The sequence below is a fragment of the Phocoena sinus genome, chromosome 7 (assembly GCF_008692025.1).
Source record: "Phocoena sinus isolate mPhoSin1 chromosome 7, mPhoSin1.pri, whole genome shotgun sequence".
In the NCBI taxonomy this organism is placed as follows: domain Eukaryota; kingdom Metazoa; phylum Chordata; class Mammalia; order Artiodactyla; family Phocoenidae; genus Phocoena; species Phocoena sinus.
This window is the reverse complement of record NC_045769.1, coordinates 32,534,660-32,543,695: the sequence shown is the minus strand read 5'-3', so window position 1 is coordinate 32,543,695 and position 9,036 is coordinate 32,534,660. Positions and strand designations below refer to the sequence as shown.

General features: G+C 38.6%; 1 non-coding gene and 1 pseudogene across 1 annotated transcript; both read right to left on the bottom strand.

The window, feature by feature from the left end:
• Positions 1-1,218: 1,218 nt before the first annotated feature.
• On the bottom strand, positions 1,219-2,024 carry LOC116756711 (annotated as a pseudogene).
• LOC116757204 lies at positions 1,859-1,924 on the bottom strand. The gene has a single exon (XR_004350858.1). It is a non-coding gene; the product is annotated as a small nucleolar RNA SNORD58 (small nucleolar RNA).
• Positions 2,025-9,036: the final 7,012 nt, after the last annotated feature.

The window sequence follows — 9,036 nt, the reverse complement described above, 5'->3', positions numbered from 1 at the left end:
AGGTCAGGCGCAAGTTGAGGCGTCTTCTTATTGAGACACTGATATGGCAGTTAGATACATTTCAGTCTTGTTTAATAAAGGACTCTCTTGCCCAAGAAGACAACTTATTAAAAAGTTGGAGTGAAGAGGGGAGGAAGTTGGGGGAGCAGTAGGAATCTTTTTCTTAGTTAAATTTTTAAACTCCCCAATCCCTTCTCTTTGACTCCCCCTGTCCCTCCAAAAGATGTTTACCTAATAAAAACATTGGCACTGAGATGTGAATGCCTTCTATCTTACCTTTTCAAAGAGAAACCTGTTAGCACAATTGGAATTCCAAGTGGTGGTAGGTCCCTGAGAGGTTCTTTTGAGTAGGGGTGGTTTCTGTTGCTCTATGATTGTCCCAGGAAGCCTCATCCCTAAACTTGCCCATAACCCCCCTCAAAATACTCTTTCAACATGCTTTCAGCAGCAAATATTTATTGGGCACAGTTTTTAAAAAGTTTCTTATTATTCTTTTTATTGAGGTGTAGTTGATGTATAATATAGGTTTCAGGTGTGCAACATAGTGATTCACAATTTTTAAAGGTTATATTCTGTTTATAGTTATTACAAAATATTGGCTATATTCCCTGAGCTGTACAATATATCCTTGTAGCTTATTTTATACTTAGTAGTTTGTACCTCTTAATCCTCTACCCCTGGGACTTCCCTGGCAGTCCAGTGATTAAGACTTTGTGCTCCTAATGCAGGTGGCGCAGGTTCAATCCCTGGTCGGGGAACTAAGATCCCACATTCTGTGTGGTGCAGCCAAAAAAGAAAAAAATTAAAAAAATAAAATCCTCTACCCCTATCTTGCCCCTCCCCACTTCCCTCTCTCCACTGGTAACCACTAGTTTGTTCTCTATAACTGTGAGTCTGTTTTTTTAATTTAATTTTATTAAAAAATTTTAAAATAAAATTTTAAAAGGTTACTTTCCATTTACAGTTACTATAAAATATTGGATATATTCCCTGTGTTGTACAATACATCCTTGAGCCTATCTTATATGCAGTAGTGTATACCTCCTACTCCCCCACTCCTATATTGCTTCCCCCGCCATTGGTAACCTCTAGTTTGTTCTCTATATCTGTGAGTCTGTTTCTTTTTTGTTATATTCACTAGACTGTTGTATATTTCAGATTCCACATATAAGTGATATCATACAGTACTTTTTTTTAACTTTTATTTGCATTTATTTTTTGCAGCATTTATTCCTGGGCCATAAGTTTTTGTTTCTTCAATTTCTTCTGGGATATCTTTTTCTTCTGGGCAACCTCCTCTTCTGGTTTAGGAACAATCTGTTCTTTTTCAGTAAGGATCATCTCAATGTGGCACGGGGAGCTCATGTATGGGTAGATCCGACCGTGAACTCTATAAGTCCTGTGCCGCATCCTGGGGACTTTGTTCACCTGGATATGCTCGATGACCAGAGAATCTACATCTAAGCCCTTAAGTTCAGCATTGCTCTCTGCATTTTTGAGCATATGCAGTAAAAATTCAGCACTCTTTTTGGGCCACAGACCCTGCGTCCAGCCCCACTGTTTGGCCTGGGCACACCTACCAACTCCACCATTGTAATGATGGAATGGCACACACTGCTTCTTTAAAGTGACATCCTTCAGATACTTGGTGGCATACCCTTAATGGCCTGGGCTGTTTCATGAGTGTTCTTAAAGTGAACACGAAGATTTGAACCTCTCGACTTGCATGATTTTGTGGGATTTTCTGGGTCAAGTGAATAGCGAACCATTTCTAGAGGTCACCTGGAAACGAGTAAGTATAATTCTGTCAACATATTTACAGTAACTTACACGGTTTATGTACTAAACGCTGCCTGCAGCTGCTCAGAGAGTAGTTGTTTTCATGATTAATCCAAAGGTGTCCTAAGAAACGCCATCATCACAGCCATCCTTCTATCCACTGTTTCTTCCCATGTGGAGCTACCAGTGACTACAGCAGTGCTGACACTAGACTAGTGACACAGACATCATTCCTTTTACCCTCTCAGGCTGCTGACCAGAAAAGCTATCATACAGTATTTAGTAATATCATACAGTATTTGTCTTTCTCTGTCTGACTTATTTCACTTAGCATAATACTCTCCAAGTCCCTCCATGTTGTTATAAATAGCAAAATTTCATTCTTTTTATGGCTGAGTAGTATTTTACCATACACACACACACACACACACACACACACACACACATATATACCACATCTTCTTTATATTTATCTGTTGATGGACACTTGCTTCCATACCTTGGCAATTGTAAATAATGCTGTTATGAACATTAGGGTGCATGTATCTTTTCAGATTCGTGTTTTTGGATATATACCCAGGAATGAAATTGCTGGGTCACATGGTAGTTCTATTTTTAGTCTTTTGAGAAACCTCCATACTGTTTGCCATAGTGGCTGCACCAATTTACATTCTCAATAACAGTGTATGAGGGTCCGCTTTTCTCCACATCCTCGCCAACATTTGTTACTTGTGTTCTTTTTCTTTTTCTTTTTTTTTCTTTTTTCTTTTTTTTTTTTTTTTTTTGCGGTACGCGGGCCTCTCACTGTTGTGGCCTCTCCCGTTGCGGAGCACAGGCTCCGGATGCGCAGGCTCAGCAGCCATGGCTCACAGGCCCAGCCGCTCCGTGGCATGTGGGATCCTCACGGACCGGGGCACAAACCCATGTCCCCTGCATCGGCAGGCAGACTCTCAACCACTGCGCCACCGGGGAAGCCCTATTGTGTTCTTTTTGATTATAGTCATTCTGACTGGTGTGAGGTGCTAGCTCATTGTGGTTTTAATTTGCATTTCTCTGATGATTAATGATGTTGAGCATCTTTTCTTGTGCCTGTTGACCAAATATGCATCTTTTTTGGAGAAATGTCTATTTAGTTCTGCCCATTTTTTGGTTGGGTTTTTTGTTTTTTGATATTAAGCTGTATGAGCTATTTGTATATTTTGGAAATTAAACACTTGTCAAGCCCATCATTTGCAAATATTTTCTCCCAGTCCGTAGTTTGTTTTTTTTGTTTTGTTTATGGTTTCCTTTGCTGTGCAAAAGCTTTTAAGTTTCATTAGGTCCCACTTGTTTATTTTTGTTTTTATTTCCATTACTGTAGGAGATGGGTCCAAAAAATATTGCTGTGATTTATGTCAAAAAGTGTTCTGCCTATGTTTTCCTCTAGGAGTTTTATAGTATCTGGTCTTATTTTAGGGCTTTAATCCATTTTGAGTTTATTTTTGTATATGGTATTAGAGAGTGTTCTAATTTCATTCTTTTACATATAGCTGTCCAGTTTTCCCAGCACCACTTACTGAAGAGACTGTCTTTTCTTTATTGTATATTCCTGCCTCCTTTGTTGTAGATTAATTGACCATAAATGTGTGGGTTTATTTCTGGGCTTTCTAACGTGTTCCATTGATCTATGTGTCTGTTTTTGTGCCAGTACCATACTGTTTTGATTACTGAAGTTTTGTAGTATAATCTGAAGTCAGAGAGCATGATTCCTCTGGCTCTGTTCTTCTTTCTCAAATTGTTTTGGTTATTTGGGTTCTTTTGTGTTTCAATTCAAGTTGTAAAGTTCTTTGTTCTAGTTCTGTGAAAAATATATTGGGCACAATTTTTGACAGGCACTGTGCCACTAACACACTGGGGATGTGTTAGTGAGAAAAAAAAGACAAACTCTCTTACAGAATATAAGCTCAGGAAGGTAGGGACTATAATATATGGAGTTAGCATTGTTTTATCCAGCAACAACTCCCTTCTCACTTTGGCAAATGACTGTGTACTCCTTTGGACTCACTAAAAAGAGAGAACTAATAGCATGTAAATAATTGTCAGTTTGCAGATGGAATCACTGAAACCGTGAATAGAGTATCTGCAATGGATATTATGTTGCAGTACCTATTTCCTTCTTCTTCCTTCCCTCCCTCCCTCCCTCCCTCCCTCTTTTCCTCCCTTCCCTCCTTCCTTCCTTCCCTTCCTCCTTCTTTCCCTGCTTCTTTCTTCCTTCCCTCTCTCCTTTCCTTCTTTCTCTTATTACCACTCAAATTATTCCTGAAAACTGAGATAAATTTACAGAAATTAGGCTCCAGGGAAGACCTTCACTTTGGGTCTAGCTACACAGCATAGACCTCACCCATTTACTAGCTCTGAGGTTCATTTGTTCTACCTGTCAAGTGAAGACAGTTAATAGTTACCTGAAAGAACGCACTACATGTACATAACAGGTGCTCAGTAAATGGAGCTATTATAATCCCAACTACTTAACTATTGAAACTATTTTACTATTAGAATTCTTCATTAAATAATTCATAACCTTTGTAATATTGGAGGTATTTTCTTAAGGCATTATTTCTATAAAGATGATGTTTATAATAATAATTCTGCAATGTATTACTTGCAGGACTTTATTTAGCATATTCATAGCTTAGATTGTTTTGATTGTCCTAGGTAGGTTCTTTCTATACCATTAGCAGGTCAGCTAAGTGGTTGAAAAGTCAATATGTATTTGTAACACATATAACACTGGCAAAATGTACACTTACACGACATAGGAAACTGGGTCTACCTCACCACCTTTGGTCTTGATCATTTTCTCCCCTCATGACACAGTACAATGTGGGAAATGGTGTGGCTCAGCTGCACTCTCTCAAATACCCTATGTGGTCCACTGTGATATCTTAATACCCCCAAGTTCAAGGGCAGCTAAGGTTCCAGTGCTTATGTACCAGGTTTGGAGAGTGTCTGCAGAGATGCAAAACATCTATGTTGGTGGCCCTAATTCATTGAACTTTTTGCATGATTTAGAAAAAGAGAGAGATCCTATAGTACCCAAATCAAATTAAACTGAATCATAAGAAACAACTAAAATTTGTGGGCCATTCCCCAATAACTACACAGCTGTCAGGTGTGTTTGTAGGTTTTGCTGAGTCCAGTTTGGCTCTCAGACCCAATGTTTTGGCTCCCACATAAGTTAATTCTCATCAGAGGATGTGTTCTTATTAATTGAAAATGTTCTTTAAAAGGTGATATGCGTAAATGCAAGAAATAAAATCCCAAATGATTTTTCTATATGCTTTTTATAGTTCTTTGGGGAAACATGCTAAGTGTGACCATACAGTAAATATTACTAAATACAAACATTCCAAGTCTTTTTTTCCTTCCCAGTAAGATTTTACGTTTACTTAAATAATGCTGCTGTTGTTCGAAATAGGTTTAGAATAAGCTTCAGGGCCTTTAGCATTTTCTTTGAAATGTGCTTGGTTGTGGAAAATCTTCATCTTTCAAAGATGGATGTGATTTCCAAAAACCACCAACGGTCACTTGGATCCAGTTCTGGGTAATCAAGCTGGATAATTCCACTTGAGGTTAAAACAAAACAAAATGTGGTAATTATGTTAAATTCTGATAAAAGATTACAATAGATGTGACATAGAAGGTGACTTTAAAAACAAATCAGTTCTAAAGCTCTAAAATAACTTTAGGCAATGCCAACATCATTGGAATTATGTTGCCTTCCAAGGTGACTGCTTTAAAAATCTAACTTCAGATTCTTTTGTGAAAATTGAGTTTTGTAACTTACTGGTGACACTTCATGCCAATGAGGTCTGACTCAGAAGAAAATTCCAAGAACTCAGGGACTGTGCTTTCGACAGTTAAGGTACATTTTTACTCAAGTGCTTAGTTTGATGCCAAACATTATGTGGCAACTGAATAAACAGTAGACAAGGGGGATGACTGGCTTTGACATCAATGGTCTTGATAATTTAAGAACACTTGGCAAGACATTAGTGACCATGGGCTGGCTGCTTCAGGATCGCTGGCATTGCCTTAGAATAGAAAGAGTAAAATTGCTACTTACTGGTAGTTTATTTTTTCTCTTTTACATGGCAAGTTATAAAACACACGCCTCACACTTGCTTTCAACAGAGCTTATGGAAATTGTGTCATGAAGCTGAAAAACAGCCACTGACAATGGATGAGCTTGGCACCCAGCAAACATGAAGTGGCTCATTTTGAGGAAAGAAAGTCACGAAAGGCCATGCTAATCATACCAATAACTATTAACCTCAGGGGAGAACTCAGAGATTGTTGACCTGCAGAGTACAGTCAAGCCACAGACAGTTTTCCATTCTCATTTATACCTTGGGAAGCATTTGTGCTTTTATTCCAAGGTATATTAATAGACCTCTACATGAAAAAATTGTACTCTAAATATATATATATATATATATATATATATATAAAAGAGAATTCTCTGTGGAATTTTTCCTTAGAGAGTTTACATGTTAACAGGAGAAATCAAGATAGGCAGAGATAATTTAAAAATGCAAAGTAGAAAGTGATGTGAATTATTTGAGGGGTACAGATAAGTGAGATTTTGGCTGGAGGAAAGAGGGTCAAGGCTTGTGGAGGAAGTAGCATTGGAACTGAGATTTGAGAGTGAGATCAGAGCAGAAACATCAAATGTGCAGAGGCAAAAATCCAGAGATGGTGTAGGGGAGGAGTGAGTTGTTCAGTTGGCTGGAATGTGGGAGTGTGAAGAAAGACACGGCTTGCAAACAGGTAGGAGAAGTAGGTTGTAGGGAGTGGGGAAGAGTAAACAGATGAGTGATACTGTCTGAACTTTACTTCCTTAAAAACAATCCAGCAGCACAGTTTCAGGGAGAGATCTCTTTTCAGCTAATGTTCAACAATCTGCTTATGTCCAAACATTAGCTTGAGATGTTGTCAACAATTATTAGATGTGAAACAAACTTGAGGTGTAAATACGTCTTCAATTCTGTGGTTGTAGCATTCCTGATTGACTTAGTAAATTAAACTTTTCACACATGAATGGTGTTGGTGTATGGATGTTAGCATTACACTGTCCACTAGCCAGGCATCAAAAGAAAAAAAAATTTACTGTTGAACTGGATGAAATGCTCTTGAAAATGCAGATTTGAGCATGAATTGCCTATTTTTTTTTTTCTATAAAATGATGAATCTGGAAAAATCCTTAGAGCAGAGGTAGGAATCTATCAGTTTACCTGTTTATAGCCCTTTAAGTAAGAAGAGATCAGTGGAATGATTTGTTCAAATTTTCTTAAACCTCAGTGCGTGTCAGAGTGCAGGTTGATGCAAGCTTCTTTTCAGTTCCCCAGGCTATAACAAACCCAACATCTGCTCTCCTCCTATTGGTGGATGTAAAGCCATGCATCTGCCATTGGAATGCTGGCCAGGATGTCAGACAGCTCGACCACGTTACTTTCTATTATCCTGCCTATTCTGTTATCAAACAAAACAAAGACCAGCCCCTAAACCTAAAACTTGTGATCTGTTCTCAGTTAACATCAAACCCAGAGTCGGTGAAGTGATCAGCAAAGACAGGAGCGTGGGCATCTTTACAACGCTGAGTCACCCTCAGAGGTGCATGCTTTCACTGAATTAACGTTGCAATGTTTTGAGTGTAGCTTTTAACAATACAGAGCTCTCATAACCGAGTGTGGGAGTAATAACAGAACAAGCAAATTATAGGGAACTAGAGAAGGGATTCCACTACTGAGGAAGCAGACCAAGGGAATAGCTTTTGCATGAGATGTGAATTTGGTTCCCCACACATTCCAGTGTCCCTTCCAAATATAAAAAACTTTTTTTTCGTATGGAACCAATGGCTGGAACTGTGGACTGCACACACAATAAATTCAGTACAGCAAGAGCTCTGCTTGTTGTGGTATTATTTAGAATGTTTCTTTCATAGTTTTCCTCAGAGTACTGAGATTAAGTATGATCTTAGTTTAGTGTTGTCGACTGTAGATGACAAAGGACAGTGGAAACATGTGAATAAAATGTATCGATGAATGCTCAGGTTTACTTTCTCAACTAAACATACTTATGCGTCAGACTCTGTGCTAGACTCTGCAGGGTGTACAAAATTGAGGAAAGCATGGTGTTTTTCTCAAGGAGCTTATATAGAGTAGGGAACATAGGTAAATGCACAATTGACTAAGTTACAAAGGAGGATGTGTTAGATGCCATAAGTGAGTTTACATGCAATATGCCATGGTGGCTTGAAGCAGAAGAATGTCCAGAAAAAGTTAAATGCAGGTCGTAAATGTGAATCTCCAAGAACCTGGGCTACTGGGAAGATGGTGGCCCCATTCATGGAAATATGGAAGTCTGGAGAAAAAGTAGACTTGCCTATGAATATGCTAAGTTTAAGAGGTGGTTGGAAGCCCAGCTAGAGAGAATTTAAGAGTAGGAATGTGGATGGACCTGCAGAGATAATAGTAGGTGTTGTGGAGGAGATAAGATCATCAAGAAAAACCACATCAGGAGAAACAAGAAGAGCACTGGGAACTTTCACGGAAAATCTGGTTATAGGAGACAGTAGAAAGGAGAGGAAGTGGTATTAAGATACTGAAGGAATGATCTGGGCAATAGGAGGACCTGGAGAATGCAGTGTGATAAAGTATGAGAGGATTCCAGGAAGAAGCTGAGCAACAGCAAGGATTGCAATCGAGGGCTCAAGGAGGATACAGACCAAGAAGAAATGGGGTTTAGTGATTAGATGGTGACTGATGCCTTTTAAGAGAGCAGTGTCAGTAGAATGGCAGGGACAGAAACCAGATTAATTATTAAAAATTTGCTGAAACATACAAAACAAATTACACAAAGATCACAAATTTTCATGTTTAGGACGAATACTATGCTTTTTAATGTCATGAAATAATGCAATAGCTAGAGGAAATTATTTCACGATGGATTAAGCATTAAAAAAATTACCATTTGGTGAGGTTATCTGCGTCTCTCTCACACATGCTAATGTAAACCCTTTGTTGAGATAATTGAGTGGCTTGTCTTCTGTATCATTCACACTTGTTACCACTACCAATGGAACCTACATATAGGAAGGCACTGAAGTGGGGAATGTCTGGAATAGGTGATGGAAAATAGCAGAGAAGATGCCACTTCAAAGGGCTTAGCATGTGAAGCCACTTGAGTCATTGATTTTTCCTTATCTTGGAGCGCTGA